Source organism: Primulina tabacum, chromosome 10 (assembly GCF_025594145.1).
Source record: "Primulina tabacum isolate GXHZ01 chromosome 10, ASM2559414v2, whole genome shotgun sequence".
Classification (NCBI taxonomy): Eukaryota; Viridiplantae; Streptophyta; class Magnoliopsida; order Lamiales; family Gesneriaceae; genus Primulina; species Primulina tabacum.
This window is the reverse complement of record NC_134559.1, coordinates 33547956-33569740: the sequence shown is the minus strand read 5'-3', so window position 1 is coordinate 33569740 and position 21785 is coordinate 33547956. Positions and strand designations below refer to the sequence as shown.

Below are 21785 nucleotides of genomic sequence, written 5' to 3'. Positions count from 1 at the left end.
ACTGATATAATTTTCACAATAAATGAAATTAAAGATAAGAGGACAACACAAATTTTACACGAATACAATATGGATATAACAACGACAAAAATGGACATTACATAATTCAACTCGAAAATTTTAAAATCGGTCATGATAATTAATTGACCAACACAGATTTTTGGACCTCTAATTGGTCAAAATCAATCTGATTTCAATTTCTGCGAGACATATATATACATAGCAATCTTGCCAACACCCTGAAGAATTCTAATACTAAGTTCAATTGCGACAATAATTATGAAAATACAAAAAAAATAATATATATATTTGACGTCCAAATCAATGGTATTTGAAAATATAAGCATACAAGAGCTCGTTCCATACATCAGGAACTCCCGGAAGACACCAATGTATACAATCAGCATAACTAAGAGGGTTAGAAATCTGCTCCTCACTCAAAGGCTCCCATTGTTTCCTGTAAATTGAGGAAAGCTGAGTTACTCCAACCCTACTTTTCTATACTCCGAAAGCTGAGTTATATTTATTATTTCTACACTTAATCCTGCTCTTTGTCTAACTTCATCGATTGTTTTTTCCACTATCCGCATCATTTTAGGATCCGATCCTCTTCCCCAGTATCCTTCTTCCCTGATGGCTTCGGTTTCATTGGGACAATTTTCGCCCATGGAATTTCCCCATTCTTCCGCCCTGAAATGATTCATGTAACGACCATGGGGCTATCCCGATCTTGGGCTCCCTCGGGGGCCTTGTCCCATCTTGGGTTTCCACTGGGGCCTTTTCCCTCACGAGCTTTCCGCATGTGGAAAGCCCGTGAGGAAAAAGGCCCCAGTGGGAACCCAAAGATGGGACAAGGCCCCCGAGGGTGCCCAAGATCGGGATAGCCCATGGTCGTTACAATAAAAGGCGCCTTTAGCCCATGGTCGTTACAATAAAAGACGCCTTTTATTGTAACGACCATGGGCTATCTCGATTTTGAGCTTCCTCGGGGGCCTTGTCCCATCTTGGGTTCCCACTGGGGCCTTCTCCCTCACGGGCTTTCCACATGCGTCATTACTTATAGGACTCTCCACACCAGGTTGGTGGAGTGTTACCTCCCCAAGTCTCAAACCCATGACCTCCTGGCATAAGTACATAGTTCAAAGAGACTTGGTACCAGTTTCGCGGAAATATTTTTTTTTTTTACTCGCATTAAAAAAATAACATTTAAAATAATCTTTTTAATTGGTAATAAAATTAATGTAGTTTAAAATAACTACCATCATCCAAAATCATACGTGAACATAAACGTATAAAAATCTTAAAATCATCAAAGTATGAAAATATTCCTCTCCTCTCAATATCATAAAACATTATGCGGAAAATATGTGGTCCTCGGGTCATGTCACCGCGCCAGGTCTGCCTACTCAGAGTTCGGCACCTCAAGTCTCCTCATCATGAAGCTCACCTGCATAACACACGCTTAGTGAGTCTAAAGACTCAACACACCTATACCAGGAATAACAAGTACATATACATAGCACACAGCAGTGAAAAATATCATACTCAACATATCTTTCATGAATTTAAAAGCATAACGTAAACGTGTCGTGTAAAATCGTATCGTGTCAAAGCATGTCATCTCATGTCATCATATACATATACGTGTCATGTAAAATCGTATCGTGTCAAAGCATGTCATCTCATGTCATCATATACATATACGTGTCGTGTAAAATCGTATCTTATTAACGCATGTCATCTCATATCATCATATACGTATACATTTTCTTTTAATTGAATTCAGTTCATTAGCTGTGACTTTCGTATCATCATGTCATCATGTCAGTCGATGGATCCATCTACGTGTAACCGCGGTACCCGGCGGCGGGGGACATCAGCGACACTCTCACCCGTCAACTGAGCCCGAGCCTATCATGTCATCATATCATGTCAATGGAAATACGATCATCAGGCTTCCTCTGGGGCCTTCTCCCGTAAACGGGCTTCCTCTGGGGCCTTCTCCCTCACGATATCTCCAATCATATCATCGTGTCATCGTGTTAGTCACAACTAAATCACTTCCTTCAAAATGTGTCATCGTATTCATCACTTATTAAAAATATGCATATACGTAACTTTTTCCTTTAAATCATGCATGCACCGTATTTATCATAATTGCGTAAACCTCATAAATGTGATGCATAAACATTTAAATCATGATAAAATGTGCTCAGGGCGCTGCCAGGTCCAAAATCTCACCCCGGGTGCCAAATGACCATTTTGCCTCTGGAAACCCAAAAATTATCGTTTCACCCCTAGACGTAAAATTTCACGTTTGTGACCTTTTCTTAATTCCAATGACTCTAACTTGTCCCAAATAATTATTTAAGCCTACAAGAATTTTCCCATATTTTTATTTGGCTTAAATCGATGACCTTTAAATTAATCCTTAATTATAACATAATAATGCGCTTTAATCCCGAATTAAATCAAACCTTAACATAAAATTCCCAAATTAAAAACTTAGACTTCTAATAATTATTTGAGTTTAAATATAATTTTCCATAATTTTATTAATCTTAAATCTAGGCGTTTCAATTAATTCTTTACTTAACGTTTCGTACGACAATTAAATCCCGGATAAATCCAAAACTCATCATTTTTATCCGAAACTTACCAAACTCTTAAAAATATACCAAAACATATTTAAAATCATTTCTAGTCGTAAACTCGAGTCCATTTCATACCTTAACCAAATTGTTTTAAAACTTGGACCGAGGTCCCGGTTTTAACCCGAACCGACCCGAAACTCAACCAAATTTTTCCCAACTTTTTACCACACTTAAGGAACATCTAAAAGGCTTTAAAACCACCAAGACCAGACCATTAGACACTCGAATCATCCCGTGAACAGCTGCTGGAAACTTTTTCTAAAAATAACCCACTTGAACTCCATTTGCACCATTTCCATAATTACGTCCCCAATCCCAAAACCAACTGGACCAGCAACGACTTGACCTTCCCTAGACCACCCTAGGACTCCTAAGAACCCAAAGAACTCTCGGCTAGCCTCCCGTACACTCCACACTTCTCAACCGATTGCTACACCACAAAGTGAACCAACCCGCGTCCAACCGCGCACTAACCCCGTCGAACCACTTAAGGGTCAAGACCAGCAACTTCCAGCCTTCACCCAACCCCGTCACAGACCCACAAGGGTTGGCTCCTTGGCTGGGATCGAGCCACGACGTGGTTCAGTCCATGCTCAACCAAGGACGGACCTATGCTTGGCCCGTCCTAGGCTGTAGCCCAGCCCAATTTTTTTTTACAAGGAGTTATAGAGATTCGAGTCAATTTTATTTTTTTTTTTAAATATATATAGAGATTTAAGCACAGTCTAATTTTTTTAAAAGATATCACGGTGCAAATAACTCATAAAAGTTAATATCTAGAATATCTATTTAACTTTCACAGTGAATAAATATAGATTTTCGATATTTCAAAAGGGGTTTGATGCAAATAACTCGTAAAAATGATAAATTTATTTTAACAAATTTTTTATTTAATAGAATTTAATTTTGAAAGTTCATTTAAAATAGTTTTAAATGTAAATTTTGAATTTAAGTGAAACTTGTCTTATATTACACGGGTTACATATTAATTTAAATAATATATAAATTTTGAAAAATGATATTGATTAAACTATTTTTTGAAAATTATCTCTCCTATTTCGAATACGCTAGAAACAATAGGTTATTTTTAAAAAAAATACGAATGTCATTTTGTTAACTATTTTCATATTAATATCTCATATTTAATATATATATATATATATATATATATATATATAAATTAACTTATTATATTAAGTTCTAGCCCACCTTAACTTTAATTTCTGGCTCCGTCCCTGTGCTCAACCGATCTCTCCCCAACCATACACACAGATCATACAAGACCCTAGCCACACGCATGAAGCCATCGGCCTTCACCCATAGCCGAGTGTTCCATAGACTTCCTTCACCATTTCACCTTAAACACAGCAAGATCGCCCACAAAACCACAGATCGGCAGTCCCCTTGCAACCTTAAAAAAACGTGAGATTCCAAGAAGATGCAAACTTAAATCATGAAAACCGAAGCCATGAGAATTTGTCATGAAAATACCGAGCCAAGCATAAATAATACACACATGACAGCATATAACGACGTGAATGATGCAGAAATAATGATACAATGCATGCCTTGATGCTTCCTACGCAAGAACGTCGAAGAAATGAGCAATGGGCAAACGCCGGAGAAATTTTCTTCTTTGCAAAAGTGATCACCGAAGCATGTCTGAAAAAGGAGCTGAAAACCGAGAGAATGGAATGGAAAACAAGAAGAATTATGATGAATGAAGAGGCTGTCGGTTGGTGTGGTGGGGAAGAATAGGTGTAGAGTTAATTAAGTTATATTTTATTAGTTTAACAATTAGCTAATGGTCTCTAAATGTATAATTAATAGCTTAAAAGTTTTTTAAGCCCAACGAACTTAAAAGTTGGCTCATTAATTTCAAACATACTCCTGAAAAATATTTCGTGTTGGAAAGTTTTTGAAAATATTAGCCGAACCCTCAAAAGTCCCCCTGATTTGATAAAATTTGCGTACCGTTAAAAATTAAAATCATGCGGGTAAAAATACCCAATAAATCCCAATTCTTGAAAAATACCTTTAAAACATCTAATATTAATTAATAAAACTTAATCTTGTAAATCAAATAATTTTCTTTAAAATTTTCCGGTCTCCGTTACTCGTTCGAGCGTGAAGTGCAAATTAAAAATCTTTAGTACATGAACCTTTAAAATTTCATGAATTAAATTTTACCATGCATGAATTATGCATAAAATGCATAAAAATATTTAAACACAAATTAATAAAATAAACATGCATTTTATGCTTTAAAAGAATTTAATAAAATACCAAAGAAATTTAATAATTTGCATGCATGTGGTTCATGTGGACTTTTCGATTTTTTGAACGTTACAATCTACCCCCCTTAAATTGAATTTCGTCCCCGAAATTCGCTTATCCTTGATAATCAAAAGTTTAGACTTAGTTCTAGTATACCAATAGTTCACGCTTCCGCTACGCTACTCTGATAAAATAATAAATCTTAAGATGTCCTTATATCTCCTCAATCATAATTAAGTATGCCTATTGAAATCCTTATTTGCGAATCGCAACCTAGAACTACTTATGGCGACTTAGTTCTATTCTACTATGTCCTTGAATTCTGAATTTTCTCAAACTTCCCAATATTAGAAATGACAGTCTGAATTTTATTGCGTCTTACTTTTCTTATATTGTACCCGTAATGTTCATTGATCTATTACATTTGTATTTATGCAGTTCACCCTAAAAAAACCTTAGCACCAAAATTTACTGATCGATTCCTATCATCGATAATACATTCAAGATTTAAACTTTATCTCAACCCCATAATAATATTAGCCTAAGATCCTTGAATCGAATCTTTATCTTACGGCACCAAACTTTCGTAACTTAATTAATTACAAGTACATCCCCAATACAAAATTGTTGCAAATCTTAATCCTCGAGTAACGTTAATCCATAACACCCAAAATATACAATATCAATTTCTACCTAAATAATAAAATCATTCTAGCACCAATTACATATTTAAACTATTATCTTCCCAATTGCAATAAATTTGAGGCCCAAGACCTTGGAGTTCCCTCGTTGAAACAAATGTCGCATTCTTACGTATCCTCAATGCTTAATTAATTTTAGCATATAAAACTTAATAAGTTATCCCATGGTAGCCTTAGACTATCTCTAATAAATCAACTTCGCTTATAACCCATACAATTCTAGAAATCCCACATCAAGATTTTAGATTTCTTACTCGGTAAAAATCTTAATATTCGTTCACTGGTAACTTATGTTGAACACCACTAATTCTCTTTTATTTTATTTTTTTTTAAGCACAAGATTGATTCATCCTCAATGTCCTTGATTACCATTTCTTATAACATTATAACACAAATATCTCAAGGTTCTAAATATCCCTTCAAATCTAAATCATCAAAAATTCCGGCCATTTAAACCATTTGCTTTTCACTTACTGCCAAACAAATCCCCCAAATTTCTTAAAAATTGCAAAATTAGTTCTTACTTTCCTCGAATATTATCCGTTTGTCCTAAATCTCAAGAATCCAACAATTATCCATAAGTTCTTGGCGTTCCTAATCTCACTTTATAGGTTTCTCGTAAATAAATTTCATAAATTTTAAGTTTATTAAACCCAAAATCAATTATCATAACCTCGAAAATTTATTCATTCAACCTAAGTGTTCCTCAAAGTTCAAATTAAATCCTCAAAATTTTCGAAATTTGCAATTTGGCACTTAAAGTTCTCAAAAATTACATTTTTGTCCCTACAACTCTTCGAAATTTGCATTCTTGGTCCCCATGAAATTTTCGATTTAGCCTCATTAATCTTTAAAATTCTCGAAACTTGAAATTTAATCCCAAAAATTCGGTAAGTTCGAAAATAGTCCCTTAGAAATTTTTTTTTACACTAAGTCCTCAATTATTGATTATTACAATTAGGTCATTAAAATTCTCAATTCATACAATTCAATCCTTAAGTCCAAACAGGTAGAGCATGTATGCTAAATAAATTCTGCATTTTTATATTTCTAAAAATCGTCGTAGTATTCGATTCATTAATCCTTACATGGAATCCTCAAAAATTAATTCAGCTAGTAACCACGAACCATCAGTAATTTCTTAGAAATTCTACAAGTCCCAAAAGCATTCATAAATTTCAAGATTAACTTATTATTCCAAAGAGTAGAACATCAGTACTACTAACCTAAAGATCAATATAGTCAAATCATTATCAACCTCTCATAAAGCCCAATATTCGAATTCTTAGATACATCCAATTCCAAACGTAACCAACATGCAATTTAATCTAGTTTTTAAAACAGTAGATCCTTAAATCATAAAAGCAGTTAAACATATACGGTAGATCATCATAAAACGTAAATCATGTTAACATGCAGATGATAAGAGTAAATCATTTAAAACATTTAAATCATAAAAGCTTACAGACTCGAGGCTTAAAGACTTAGCGGCAGAAGCTGGTGGTGGCACAACCCTATACAGGACCCTTGCTCTGATACCAACTGTAACGTCTGCGAAAAATCGCGGATTACATGGATTTCCAACCAGTCCGACCACGTTTTCATTGCCATTTCGTAGCTACGTAGCATGTCTACATCCTTGTAGATTCCATCCGAATTATCAAACGAACCCCATCTTATTATAGGAACATACATCATCATGTACAGCAGATAGAAAATTGAAAGTCATGAGTTGTGTTTAACACAGAAAAACAAACAATAAAGCCACTATAAATAGTTAGATAGCTACTTACAATACTTTCGTTTGAGGGCGTCGCCACCAGAGATAGGTGTTGAACACAAGTATATCTGCATCAGTCCAATGACGGGCATGCTTTTCAATAGCCTGTGCTCGTACTATTCGATCTGGTAACCGATGGTTCACTGGATCATCCGAATTCGACTCCACCAGCAACGGTTCCCAGTAGAACTCAATTTTCGCATTGTACTCCTTTATTATTGCATGATAAAAATTAATATATCGATTGATGAAAAATCGCATGCCTTTAAATATAATAATCAGACTTACTTTGGCCTTGAAAGTGATGAGTGAGCTCCCATTGTTGTGCATGTATTTTTGGCCTTTTGGGATTGCCCTGTCAAGAAGACATACCATAGATACCCATTGTCCTCTATTCAAAGAATCCCCAACAAAAACTAGCCTTTTGTTCCTCAATCTCTATAACGGTCTTGTGGCATTGAACCTTTATATTAAAGGAAAATTGTAAAACTCCATTAAAAAATAACCTAGATTATATATATTTAATGATCTTATAAATATTTTGAAACATTTGTATATCAGAAACAAATTAGCAAGGGTACCTAGGGAGGTTGCAATGGTGAGGCTGCCATCTCCAATTTTGGTAACTCAAGTCTTTTCTTCCGAATTTCGCACAAGCCAATTGATCCGACATGAACGTGCACTCTTCCTCCTTGTATAATGGATATGAAATATCATCGAAAACCCATTTCCCTGAAAACACATCGCATTCAGAAGAAGACTCCGACGGTGACTCATTTTTCCTTTCTATCACGTTCTGATCACCGCCATCTCCATTCTTAACTAGGTATTCGCCACTCTCTGCCGTCAAATAAATGGCTCCGGCCACCAACATCGCCGCAAGAAATCCTATCAGGGACCGAAAGCTGCACCGTATGTCCCATATTCCGGCGAGTGAACCCATCTTTTTCGCCATTAATCTTGGATCATTCATTGATCAACCTTAAAACATCCTCTTACATTAATGCATGTGCCTCTAACTTGTCTAGTGCTGATCTTTCTTTAAGCTGCTGGCATTTGGTGAGAATAAGCTTTCAGAATCTGTCGGGATTCAATGGAAGTGGGAAATTGGGTGATTTAGTAAATTCAGTACTTTAAAGGCTTTGGTGTAACGACGACATGGGAAGTATTTTTAAGGCATTGTCTTTTATTAGGTGGTAACAACTAAATTGTTAATTAGATCGATACAACATATATTTGGGGAAGTGGGGGTCATATTCATGAATCGTTTGCTTAAAGATATTGCTTCTGAAAATCCTCCATTTACTCCATTATACACACATAAGTATGTACATATTGTATGTTGAAAAATCTTTTGAAGTTGTAATATTTAACTCATGTTGCGTTTGGATTATAGGATACGATGAAGGATTTCAAATCAAAGAATTTGAAATATATGAATTTCAAATGACTGTGACTATTTTAGTAAGTTAATTTGAAATTAGAGTCCGAAAAAGTACTCTTCAATACTTCAAATCGTTCATTTTAATTTTAAGCCAGACTCATATGATAGATTTGATATGTGGATTTTAAATCAAATCCTTCAATCCAAATGCTAGCTCATATATATAATTTGGTTGGAGAAATCACCAAAGTTGTCTAATAAATTGGCTTATTTTAGATTTTTCTCATCAATTAATTCGTTAAAATATGTTCTGGTGCAATAAGGTCTTTTTGTTATAAATCATCATATAAAATATGGAATAATAGAGAAAATTCATAAGAGAAGAGAGTCAATATTCAGGTACAAATCTTTATAGATATTATCTTAATATGTTTATCTTAATCACAAATCTTTCTAATCTAACTAAATAAGATAATCATTTATAATAAGAATTTATTTATAACATATTTCATTCGGGAGTATTATTTATACTCAAAAAAGTGTTAATAACACTCCATCTTGCCTAATTAATTAATTATTAGACAATATTATTCTTCAAATATTTTTCCTTAGATGATAAAATTTTAGTTCACCTTAAAAAACTCACACACAATATTTTGTATGTTAACAATTAAATTTTTTATTCAAAAAAAAAATTAATATTTTCAACAAAACAAAACGTTCTCAAAATTTTAATATATATAAAAATACAAAAAACAACAAAATTTTATATTATTTATATTTATACCAAATTTTAGTATGTATATTCTAAATACTGGAAAATTATTTTTTCAAAATAAGTTATTGGGATGTAAAAATTTTGATTTACCAAAATTTTATTAATTTTGGGATTAAATAATAAATATCTTAATAGTTTAGATTAAAATTAAGATTTTTCGTTATTTTACATATATATTTATACTATATTATTAAATTTGAGACACTTAAAGTAACTAACTTTTGGTATCATGATCTTTTTTAATAATTATATATATTAAAAAAGTGTTAAAATTTTAATTTAAGTCACATATAGCTCAGTGGATAATGTTTTTGAATTTTAAGCATCTAAAAATTAAGATTTTCATTATTTTACATATATATATCCATATTTCTATACTATATTATTAAGTTTGAGACACTTAAAGTAACTAATTTTTGGTAGTATGATCTGTTTTAATAATTATATATATTAATAAAGTGTTAAAACTTGAATGTAAGTCACGTATAGTTCAGTGAATAAAGTATTTGAATTCTAAGCAACAAGTTATATGTTCAGTTCCTACTTATGTTTTTAATTCTTATATCAAAATTACAATATAGTCTCTCACTATTTTTTATAATTACATTTTAATCTTAATTTATATATAAACCAAATTAATTATAAAAAAAATATTATAGCAACGCGTGCGTCGGTACACTATTATATATAACCCCGATGATTATTAACATGATTTTTCTACAATATAAAGATATTATTTGAACCTATTTATAGTGTATAGATAAACAATAAAAAAATTAATTTATGTCCATTTTTTTTTTAAATAAATTTAATACACAAACATATTAATCATAAATTTTATAAATAATATGTTATTTTGAAAGAACAAATTTTTTAGTGTCTATTTCATAAGATATTATGTTCAATATAAAAAATGATAATTTTTTTAAGTTATGACAATAAAATTAAGAATATATGTAATAAAAAGATTTTACAAATAACAATGATGAATTGGAAATAAAATATAAATTAAGACTAATTAAATTATAAGTTATTTTTTTTAATATTTTCTTTGTGTATCTTTCTTTCTATATTTAATGTGAGTAACAAATTTAACCATACGTTTTATAACAAATTTAAGAAATAAAAATTTTACCAATATTAAGTACAATCAATTAAAGGGTATCATTGTCAATTTTGAGTATAAAAATTAAAGGTGAAATGTGTTTAAGCAAAAGTGAAGTGTAAATAACACTCTTAATTTATAAAATATTCTTTTAAATTTGACTATTTTTTCCCTTTTTAACCTTTTTTGAAACACCCTTTTTAACCCAAAGTATTCAATTTCACCTGGAAATTGTTGACTTAACTGTAAAATCCGATCGTATGGAAACAAAATTGGGATTTTTTCCTATTTTATGCGTCCGTCGTCCTGTTTTTCGGGTTTGCTCTTTTTTTAAAAAATAATATTTTATAATTTCTGTTGATGGGGTGGAATTTGGGTAGTATTCCAATAGGATTTTTTCCCACTAAATTGAAAATCTCCAAATTTGTTGTCATGCAATCATATTCTATAGCCTAATCAGCAATTTTTAGTTTAAATCATAAATTTCGATTAAAAAAAAAACATACCAAAATAGCAAAAAGATAAAATTTAAAGGACCAATATTCAAATTTGATTAGTTAGATGACTAAAAAATAAAACATGTGAAGTTAGAGGACCAATTTGACTTTTTTCTCATTTTTAATGTATTACAACATGATACTATAATGTATAAAACGTTCTAAAAAACAGAAAAGCTTTGCGAAGCATAATATTACAAATTTAAATGTAGTGTGAATTTTATTATAGTTTTTATTATCAAGGTCAGATAATAGATAAAATAAAATACAAAATGATAATAGATAAAATAAAATACAAAATAATAAAAAGTTAGGATTAAATAATTCAAATGTATCTAAGGTAAGATCAAATTATTTTTAATATCTTAATATTAGGAGGCCAAGCAAGCAATAGTGCCCGGCTCATAAGGGGAACAATTTTTTATTTTAAATTTTTAAAAATTATATGTACAAGTTCATATAAGGATCAAAATAAAAGACCCAATAAAATAATAACACATTTTTGAGTTCAGACATTAATAATGTTGAGTTGTGTTTGGAGTTGGTGGTCGTGAGATGTTATTTAACAAATAAAAAAAAAGAAATTGATATGTTACAGTGTTTGGTAAACTGTATTGTTTATTCTCAAATATTTATATTCTCTATAAGATTTTTTTAACCGTAACTTGAATAGTTGCAACAGTAAAAATAAGCTTTTCAAATTTAAAGTTAATCAAAAATTATTTTAGGTAGAAAAATATCGTAGTGTTGACTTATTATTGACATAATATATATATTTTTGACATATTTTATGTATTGTTTCGTTTATTTGTTATTCATGAATTAAATTTTATAGCTATTTACCACGACAAGATGACTCATTTTTCATCAAGTACGACTTATGGAACATTAAACTTCGGTTCCTTGCTTAGATTGGAGAAAGCTACAGTGTTGCAACGACCAGGCTATCTTATTGATGGCCTTTATTATTTAATTATGTTAATTATTAAATGTAATGTATTTTAAATTTACCTACCAATAATCTGATTATATTATTCTGTAGATTTGTAAGTTTTTATTTTAAAAACTTTAATTATTCAATCAATAATTATATTAATTATTCTTTTATAAATTTATATTTAACCAAATAAAATAATCAAATTTTAATTGGATAAATATGAAAACCAAATTTAATTGTTTTATCTTAATATTAATTGCATGTGTAATATTTAAATTAAATAATAAGTTTAATTATATAAATTAATAAAATTCAAGATTTAAGTTAATTAAAGTAATTGTTTAAACATTTTAATTTTGGTAGTTAAATTTACTCAGTATAGAAACTAATAAATAATTTTAAACAATTTCATTATAAAAAATAATGTACTGATATTTTAGTTAATGTGGTAATAAAATAGTTATTGTAAATAAAATAGCTGGGAATTTTTTGAGAATATTCCTTTTAGCATGTAGTTTAGAATTAATGAATTGGAGATGCGTTTTATATCTTGTAAAAAATTTGCATTATTTAGACGTTAAAATATAGTAATGAGGTCATGTGGATGACATAAAAATGTGTAGGTGGTGAATATTATAATTTTTTTTCCTTTGTTTGAAGGTTATTTATGGAATTTCACTTGTAAATACCAAATTCATTCCTATCATATAAAACAATAACTAGTTACTCCACGTACACGATACATTTATATTTTCGGAAACTGAAAAAAACAATACACTAGCAAAAGGGAAGAGGTTTCAACAAGAATGCGATTAATCTGGCAAGATAACTTTCAGTTTGTTAGATATTAATGGAAGTTTTTTTTTAAATGTAATTGTGAAAGTTCGCTTTCAATGGTTATACATACGTTAGCATTATAATTATAATATTTTAAATTGTAAAATAATTTAAATTAAGTTTGAACTATAGTTATCACGTTTTAATATCTCTTATCATGAATAATCATCAAGTCCCCGAGGTGAAATCAAAATTTAACATTAATTTGTTGGGATATCAGGGAAATAAACAAGATAACTTCGCAGCGGAACATCATAAATAATATCAACAATGAATAAGATGAACACCAATATTTATAGTGGTTCACCCCAAGATTGGGCTACGTCCACTCTAAACCTCTCAAGGAGATCACTTCTTTATTAATAACAAAGAAGACAAGAGAATTGAGAATACTAAGTATTTCACTCAGAACTCTCTGATTTTAACACCCACCTTCTCTGCACTAATTTTATAACTTTCAAGGATAAACACTCCTTAAGAAATCTCACATTAAATCCTTTGTCTCACTTCTACACTTATAATTGTAGATGAGAGGATTTTCTGTTTTGGTGTGATTTTGAAATTAAGAATGGATTGTTATTTATAGGTTAAGTTTAGGGAATAAAACAAAAATTAAAACATCATTGCTTACATAATAGAACCAACCATTTTTGACTAATTCAAACCATTTGTTAATTGTGTTGTTGAATTCTAAAATGGTGTTCTTTGAATTCAAATTTAGGTGGTTTTGAATTCAAAGATTGCTTGATTGATTACTTAGCAATTCTCTCCATCAAGCTCATTTTGTGAATTCGATCAAACCTGCAACAATTCTACAGTATTCCAACTTCCATTTCGGCAATGTCTTGGTCATCATATCAGATCCATTTTCATCCGTGTGAATCTTCTCAAGCTTCAACAACTTCTTCTCCAATACATCTCGTATCCAATGATAACGAACATCAATATGCTTTGATCTTGAATGCATTGAAGGATTTTTCCCAAGATGAATTGCACTCTGACTGTCACAGAACAACTTGTATTGATCTTGCACAAAACTTAATTCCTCCAAAAACCCTTTCATCCATCACATTTCCTTGCATGCCTCAGTTGCTGCAATGAACTCCGCTTCAGTGGTTGATAAAGCTACACACTTTTGTAACTTTGACTGCCATGACACAGCTACCCCTGCAAATGTAATCAGGTATCCTGATGTAGATTTTCGGGAGTCAACATCTCCTCCCATATCTGCATCTGTGTAGCCTACAAGCTCAAGTCTGGATCCTCCAAAACTCAATCTATGTTTAGAGGTTCCCCGTAGATATCTGAATTTTCATTTTACTGCAGCCCAATGTTCCTTTCCCGGTTTTGAAAGGTATCTACTCACTACACCTACTGAATGAGCTAAATTCGGCAGAGTACATACCATGGCATACATCAGACTTCCAACAGCTGAAGCATATAGAACACCTTTCATTTCTTCTTCCTCATCCTCTGTAATAGGACTCTGTTTTGAGTTCAACTTGAAGTGGTTGGCAAGAGGACATCCAACCGCTTTGGCCTAGTTCATGTTGAATCTCTGAAGTACCTTCTCAATACACTTTTCCTGCGACAACCAAGCCTTCTTTGCATAGCTGTCTCGATGGATTTCCATGCCAATAATTCTTTTTGCTGGCCCCAAGTCTTTCATAGAAAAAATCTTGCTTAGCTGCTTCTTTAGGCCTTTGATTTCAGAAGCATCTTTGCCAACAATCAACATGTCATCTACATAGAGCAGAAGCACCATCAAATCATCATCAGAGGTATCTTTGACAAACACACAATGGTGTGCAGTGGTTTTCTTTAATCCCTGTTGAGTTATCACCGATTCAAACTTCTTGTACCACTGTTTTGGTGCTTGCTTGAGACCGTACAATCTCTTCTTTAATCTGTTCATGAGATCCTCTTTCCCCTTACACCTAAAAATTAGTAAACGTCAAGGCAGTGCTCTAAATTCTGTTTTTATGATATTATGATTATTTTAAATGTTTGTGAAATTCTACATGATTAAATTATGATTTTTAAATATCTATTGGATTTGTATGATTTAATGTGGACATTTAAAAGATATGTTGCATGCTTGATTTCAAAAATAAAATGATTTGTTATGCATGATTTTATAAAGTGATGAGAATGTAAAACGTTGAAGGAAGTGAAGTAATTGTGACTATTGAGGTTATGAGGATTTGAGGTAAGAATGTGAATATCGTGAGGGAAAAGGCCCCAGAGGGAGCCCAACGATCGTATTTCCATTCGAATGAGGATAGGTCAGGGCCCAGTTGATCGGTGAGAGTGTTGCTGGTGTCTCCCGCCGCCCAGTACTACGGTTTCATGTAGATGGATCCATCGACTTTTTTAGGTTTGAGGAAAGTCAAAGTTAACGATCTGAATTCAATAAAGGAAAAAAGAAAATATTTATGATCATGATAAAATGATTTATGTCATGTTATGTTGAGGAAAAAAGAAAATGTTAAGGTTTATGTTTGCATGTCATGAAAATGTTAATTTTACGTAAAAATATTTTCACTGTTGCTTGTGATTTTTATACGTATTAATTGTTATAAAGATTGTGGTGTGTTGAATCTTTAGACTCACTAGGTGTGATGGATGCAGGTGAATTTGATGGAGGTCTTGATGGTTGACCTGACTGGACTGAAGGTGCACAGAACCCGAGGACCAGCGCTTCTGCTTATTGCGCAATTATGATTTATGATTAAGATTTACATTAAAAGATTTTAAGACTATTTATCCATGCTTTTGAGGAATTTTTGAGAGGTTTAGTATGGTCTAAACTTTTCAAATTTATTGTTTTTTAGGTTTGGTAAACATTTGAAGATTTCTTTTTTTCTGACTATTTCACCTGATTTTAAATACTAGTTGGTTGATGTGTTATTTTGAAATGGACAAAATATTTTAATAAAATATTTTCATGTAGTATGGGTGATCGGCCGAATTAAGATAAGTTTTGTTTTTTTTTTAAATTTGAGTACTTTTTAAGCAATAAAAAGAGCAGACGTTTCAGTTGGTATCAGAGCAAAGGTCCTGTAAAGGGTTGTGCCACCATCAGCGCCAGAAAGATCAGTCGTAAAACCTCAAATTTGTAAGTTTTTACATGCTTTATATGATTCAGTATGATGTTACCTACATGAAGACATGAATAATATGTTTACGCTACATGTTTACGAGCTTTTTGAGTATTTATGCTTTGCATGCTTAAATTGCTAAATGAGTTAGGAAATGTCACATTATTAGAAAACTTAGATTTAAATGCATGTTGGTTACGTTAGAATCTGGAAAACATTCAGATAAAATGCCTCCTAGACGTGCCCCTATTGTTGAGAATCAAGAAGAAAACTGTGTGAATCATCAAGGGAATTGTAACATATCGTACTTTTTAATTATTTTAAAATTTGCGAAAAAATAAAAATTTTCTTACATAAGAAATAAACTCTCAAATTTCAATTTAAAATAAACTGTTCATCCAAAAATTATTGCAATAAAAGATCGTAAATAAAGTTTGCTAAAACACTTGTTTAAACATCGTAACCCAAAACATGAAATCAGAGTAATAAAATTTGTCATGCGTGAAATCTTAAAAACATGGGCGGTCCTCGGGTTTAGCCTCCCACTCAGTCCAAGCCAGCTCACTGGTCCGCACCGCTCGTCTCCTCAAAGTCATCTTCACCTGCATCGATCAAGTCTAGTGAGTATAAAGACTCAACATGCATAAACTGGAAATAAAGAGTAATACGTAATAAAACCACATGAATCTTTAAAGTAGAGCGTACATACTTGAAACTTGAACATGCGTGTAAAATCTTGAACTTACATACATAACATAGACGTGCCATAACGTGAAACTTTTCTGAAACATGCTTGAACATACATACTTGAACATACATGAACTTCATCATTTTGCATAGAGATATGTTTCATAGCAAGTGACCCATACATAAATAAGTCTGATCAGACTAAATCACAGTACTGGGCTAACAGGGAAGTTCCACTGCCACATACATGAGATCCCCGTTCATGCTTTAACGGGTAGATTGGTCCCTGGTCATGCTTTACCGCTTTCCAATCCTGATCTAAACCGGTCATGCTTTACCGGGGTGGATTGGTCCTTGGTCATGCTTTACCGCTTTCCAATCCCATATATAGTTTGGTCATAAGACATTTAGCATATCTCAAAAACATGAAAATATTTTCTTTTGCACGTCGAACATACTTACTTGCGTTTAGGGATTCGTTGGATCTCGCTTGGGGCCGCTGCTGCACATACTAACATGAGTTTGAACACTTATCTTTCATAGCTTAGACGTAGGTACTCGTGCTCACCACCGAAGTAAATAATTAGCTTATGACATTCTAGATCACTCAGAACTTGACCTCGTTTAATCATCGTACTAAACCAAGACATCTAACTCCAAAACCATCAACATGTTTTTCCCAAAAAGGAGTACACGGACCCCGTGCCCATGTCCGACTACGGGTCCGTGTAGGCTCTGTAAACTATGCCCGAAAAGAATTAAGGACACTGGACCCCGTGTCAGGGTCTGTCTAAGGGTCCGTGTAGGCTCTGTAAGTTGACACTTCGAAGGAAACAAGGGCACGGGCCCCGTGTAAGGGTCCGTGTACCTGAGGGAGAGGCAAACCAACGAGAATTTATGTGTTTGTGACTTAGTCTCCCCAATTCGATCATTCCGACCTTGAAACAACACCTTGAGACCCATCCTAGGATACTATAGCATTGAATCAAGTCTATACAAATGCCCCTAAACAACTACGCATCACAAACAAGGCAACAAATCTGTGAACACGACAATTGACACCTAATTCATTCCTACAACTTCTAATTCCACCCGATGCCTAATGACACGAAACGAAACACCAACAATCATCCCAACATCATTCTCGACATACCTAAATACAGCAGCGCTCACCCGTCGATCTCCAACGAAGCCTGCAACAATAAAACTTCAAGAACGCATCAAGAACATATTTTTCGGAAAAACGCAGTTTGAGCAGTCCCACGAAAACGACCATAACTCACTCAATTCTTATCTAAATATTTAGAATTTTATATCAAATTGAAGGTATCAAAAAGTTCTACGTTTCATATGTTGAAAGTTTTTCTAGAACATCGACTGAAAAGTCGCAGTAACTAAAAGAACAGCAAATTCGAGTTTTGAGATCCTAAAACCGTTTCAAAAGTGATCCAACCATATTTGCTCAAACTCTTACATAACATACACATGGTTTTAATACAATAAAATCAAAATATTTACTATGACAACATCCATGCAGAAACGAAAGAATATACATGCCTTTTGATATTAAAATTTATCGAACCGACGATACCGAAGCGGGAAAGAAGCGAGGGTTGATCCGGGACGACCGTGGAACGATTTTCTTGCAATGAAATCAACGAAAACTTGCTGAAAGAAATCAGAGGAAGGGGCGGCTGCTCTTGGCAATAAGTACCCTAGGTTTCTTCTTTTAAAAAAAGAAATAAGATGGTGTGTGTGCATATGTGTGAATCTGATGGTGTGTGTGTATATAAGTGTGTGGTGCGTGAGTTATAGGTATAATTAGGGGTTAAAATATTTAATTACACATTTAACATGCTAATTAAGGATACTAAATAAATTTCTACTAAAAATGCTAGTTTAAAGGCTAATAAAAATGCTAACTCACTTTAAAATTTTAAAATACACAATTGACAAATTTTAAAAGTTTTTTAAAAAATCTCAAAACCACTAAATAATCAAAGTAAGCTTTAAAAATGCGAAAAACGAAATAAATCATTTAAAATGCCCCATTCTTAACTTAAAATAAAATACCACATTTTAAAAATGCCAAAAATAGTCGCCAGTATCTTTTCCTCGATCTCGCATCGAATAATCGCCTGAAACATGAAACTCGAGAAAAAATTTAACGTGCATCACATAAACATAATTAATTTAAAATAATACAAATTAAATAAGTCATGCATTGCTATAAATCATTTTAAACTTAAATAAACAATTTAACTATTAAATGAATGCATGAGTTATACGTGTAATGAATTTGGACTCTACAGGAATGCACCCCCACCACCACCTCCAGAGGATGCTACTACTCGTGCTTTAGAGGGGATGGCTCGTCTCTTCAAGCAGCAGATACAACAGCAGCAGTTACAACAACAGTAGTTACAGCAGCAGTTACAACAGATGCAGCAGCAGCAGTTACAGCAGGCACCACCTAGGCCACATCATGACATTTATGACAAGTTCCGGAGGATAGGGCCGAAGGAATTTTCTGGCACCACCGATCTCTCTGCTGCTGAGAGTTGGATCCATTCAATTGAGGTACACTTTCGTTATCTCGATATGGGGGATGCGGACCGTGTTAGGTGTGCCACTTATCTGTTTAGGGATGATGCTTCCTTATGGTGGGAAGGATCCGAGCACATCGTTAATCTTGCTACTATTACTTGGGCTCGTTTCAAGGATATATTCTATGAGAAATACTTTACTGCCGATGTTAGAGGGCAACTGATGAAGGAGTTTATGACCCTCCGCCAGGGAGACTCGACTGTTGCTGAATTTGTTAGGAAGTTTGATAGGGGTTGTCATTTTGTACCCCATATTTTCGAAGATACTGCAATGATGCTTAAGCATTTCATGGATGGTCTACGGCCTACCTTCGAAACAATGTTATGATGATGCGTCCATTGGATTATGCTACCGCTATTGCTTATGCTTTCCAGTCTGAGCAGTCTTTGAGGGACATTGATTTGGAGATTCAGCGCAAGAGGCAGCACTTTCAGAACAATAATCAGCCGAATAAAAAGCCATATACGGGTCCTTCTAGACCTCAAGGGCCTAAAAAGCCCCAAGGTCAAGTCAAGAAGCAAGCACCACAAAAGCCACAGAATCCTGGAGCACCAAAGCTTGCTGAGAGGCAACCATGCAAGGAGTGCAATCATTTACATCTTGGCAAATGTGAATGGGGATCATTTAACTGTTTCTACTGCAAGAAGGCTGGGCACAAGGCCCTTGATTGCTCGAAGAGGAAAGCACCTACTGTGGGACGAGCTTATGTTATGAATGCATAAGAAGTTGAGGAGGAGGCAGACACTACACTTATCACGGGTAACCTAGTCATTTAACATTTTTATATTGATTAGTATTGCATGAAATGTTAAATTGGTTATTCGATTTAAATTGAGATTAAGCTTGACCTAGTGGAAATTAGGTGGCATGTTCTACTTAGTTGGATTTAAGTTATGATTTTAGAAACCATAGAAAATAATATTAATTTTGTGCCTTATTTTATGAAAAGGATGTTTTGATTCCAAATAAAAAGTTTGAGGGCCAAAATTTAAATAAAATCATAACTAAGGGATTTATAAGGGTTTTGAAATTTTTGGGGTCAAATGTGCAATTTTTGAAAGTTTGAGGATTAAAATGTAATTTTCTATAATTAAAGGACCAAAGTGCAATTAATCCGAAATTTAAGGGACCTAAATGAAATTACCGAATTCTTAAGGACCACAAATCCAATTTTCGGAACTTAAGGGATCAACATAAGAATTTTTGAAAGAAATATAAGGGTTAAAATGTAATAATCGAAAATTTGGGGACAAGTGCAAATTTCGAAAAAATTGAAGGGCTAAAATGCCATTTTTCAAGAAGTGCTTAAGTTCAACACGTAATCTTCAAATAACTTTGGGAAATTAATGATAGAAATTTCTTAAGCTTCTACACGAAAAGATTTAAAAGACATTTTTCGCCGCAGGAAGGATTAACATTCAGGGGATAGCTACCTATGCATTGCTAGATTCAGGAGCTACACATTCATTCATATTTGAAACCTTCATCAAAAGACTGAATATTACTCTTTAAGAAATGGGTTTGAGTTTCAAAGTTTCTATTCCATCCGGGGATCAAATGCTCACAGTCTAAAATAGTCAAGAATATGGAGCTTCGTTTATGCAAAGATGTGGTTCGGGCAGATCGTATCTTGCTTCCTATGCCTGAATTTGATATTATACTTGAGATAGATTGGTTATCAGCGAATGGAGCTTCGATTGATTTTCGTCAGAGATCAGTGTCTGTTAGGCCACCTAGTGGTAAATCTTTCGTCTTTGAGGCGGCAAGGAACAAGCAAATACCGCACATTATCTCTTATCTATGTGCGAGGAAGCTTATTAAACGAGGATGCCAAGCTTTTCTAGCATGTGTCACTACCACACATGAACCTATCAGTCAGAAATTGGAGGATGTTTATATTATCAGAGATTTTCCTAGCGTCTTTCCCGAGGACGTATCTGGTATTCTACCTGATCGTGAAGTGGAATTCTCTATTGATCTTATGCCGGGCACTGTTCCTATATCTAAAACACCTTATCGTCTAGCACCTGCTGAAATGAAAGAATTAAAAGATCAAATCCAAGAATTTCTAGACAAAGGTTTTATTCGCCCTAGTTACTCTCCATGGGGCGCACCAGTATTATTTGTGAAGAAGAAAGACGGTATTATGCATCTTTGCATTGATTATGGAGAGCTTAATAGGGTCACTATAAAAAATAAGTATCCACTGCCAAGAATTGAAGATTTATTTGACCAGTTGCAAGGAGCATCGATATTTTCTAAGATTGATCTGCGATCTAGATAACATCAATTGAAAGTAAAAGAGTCTGATGTGCACAAGACAGCGTTTCGTACTAGATATGGGCACTACGAGTTTATGGTCATGCCATTTGGGTTGACCAATGCACCAACGATCTTCATGGATCTCATGAATCGCGTATTTCAGCCGTATCTAGATCAG

At 33.2% G+C, this 21785-nt stretch overlaps 1 pseudogene; it reads right to left on the bottom strand.

Moving 5' to 3' along the window:
• Nucleotides 1-321: 321 nt before the first annotated feature.
• On the bottom strand, nt 322-8457 carry LOC142505049 (protein trichome birefringence-like 34; annotated as a pseudogene).
• Nucleotides 8458-21785: the final 13328 nt, after the last annotated feature.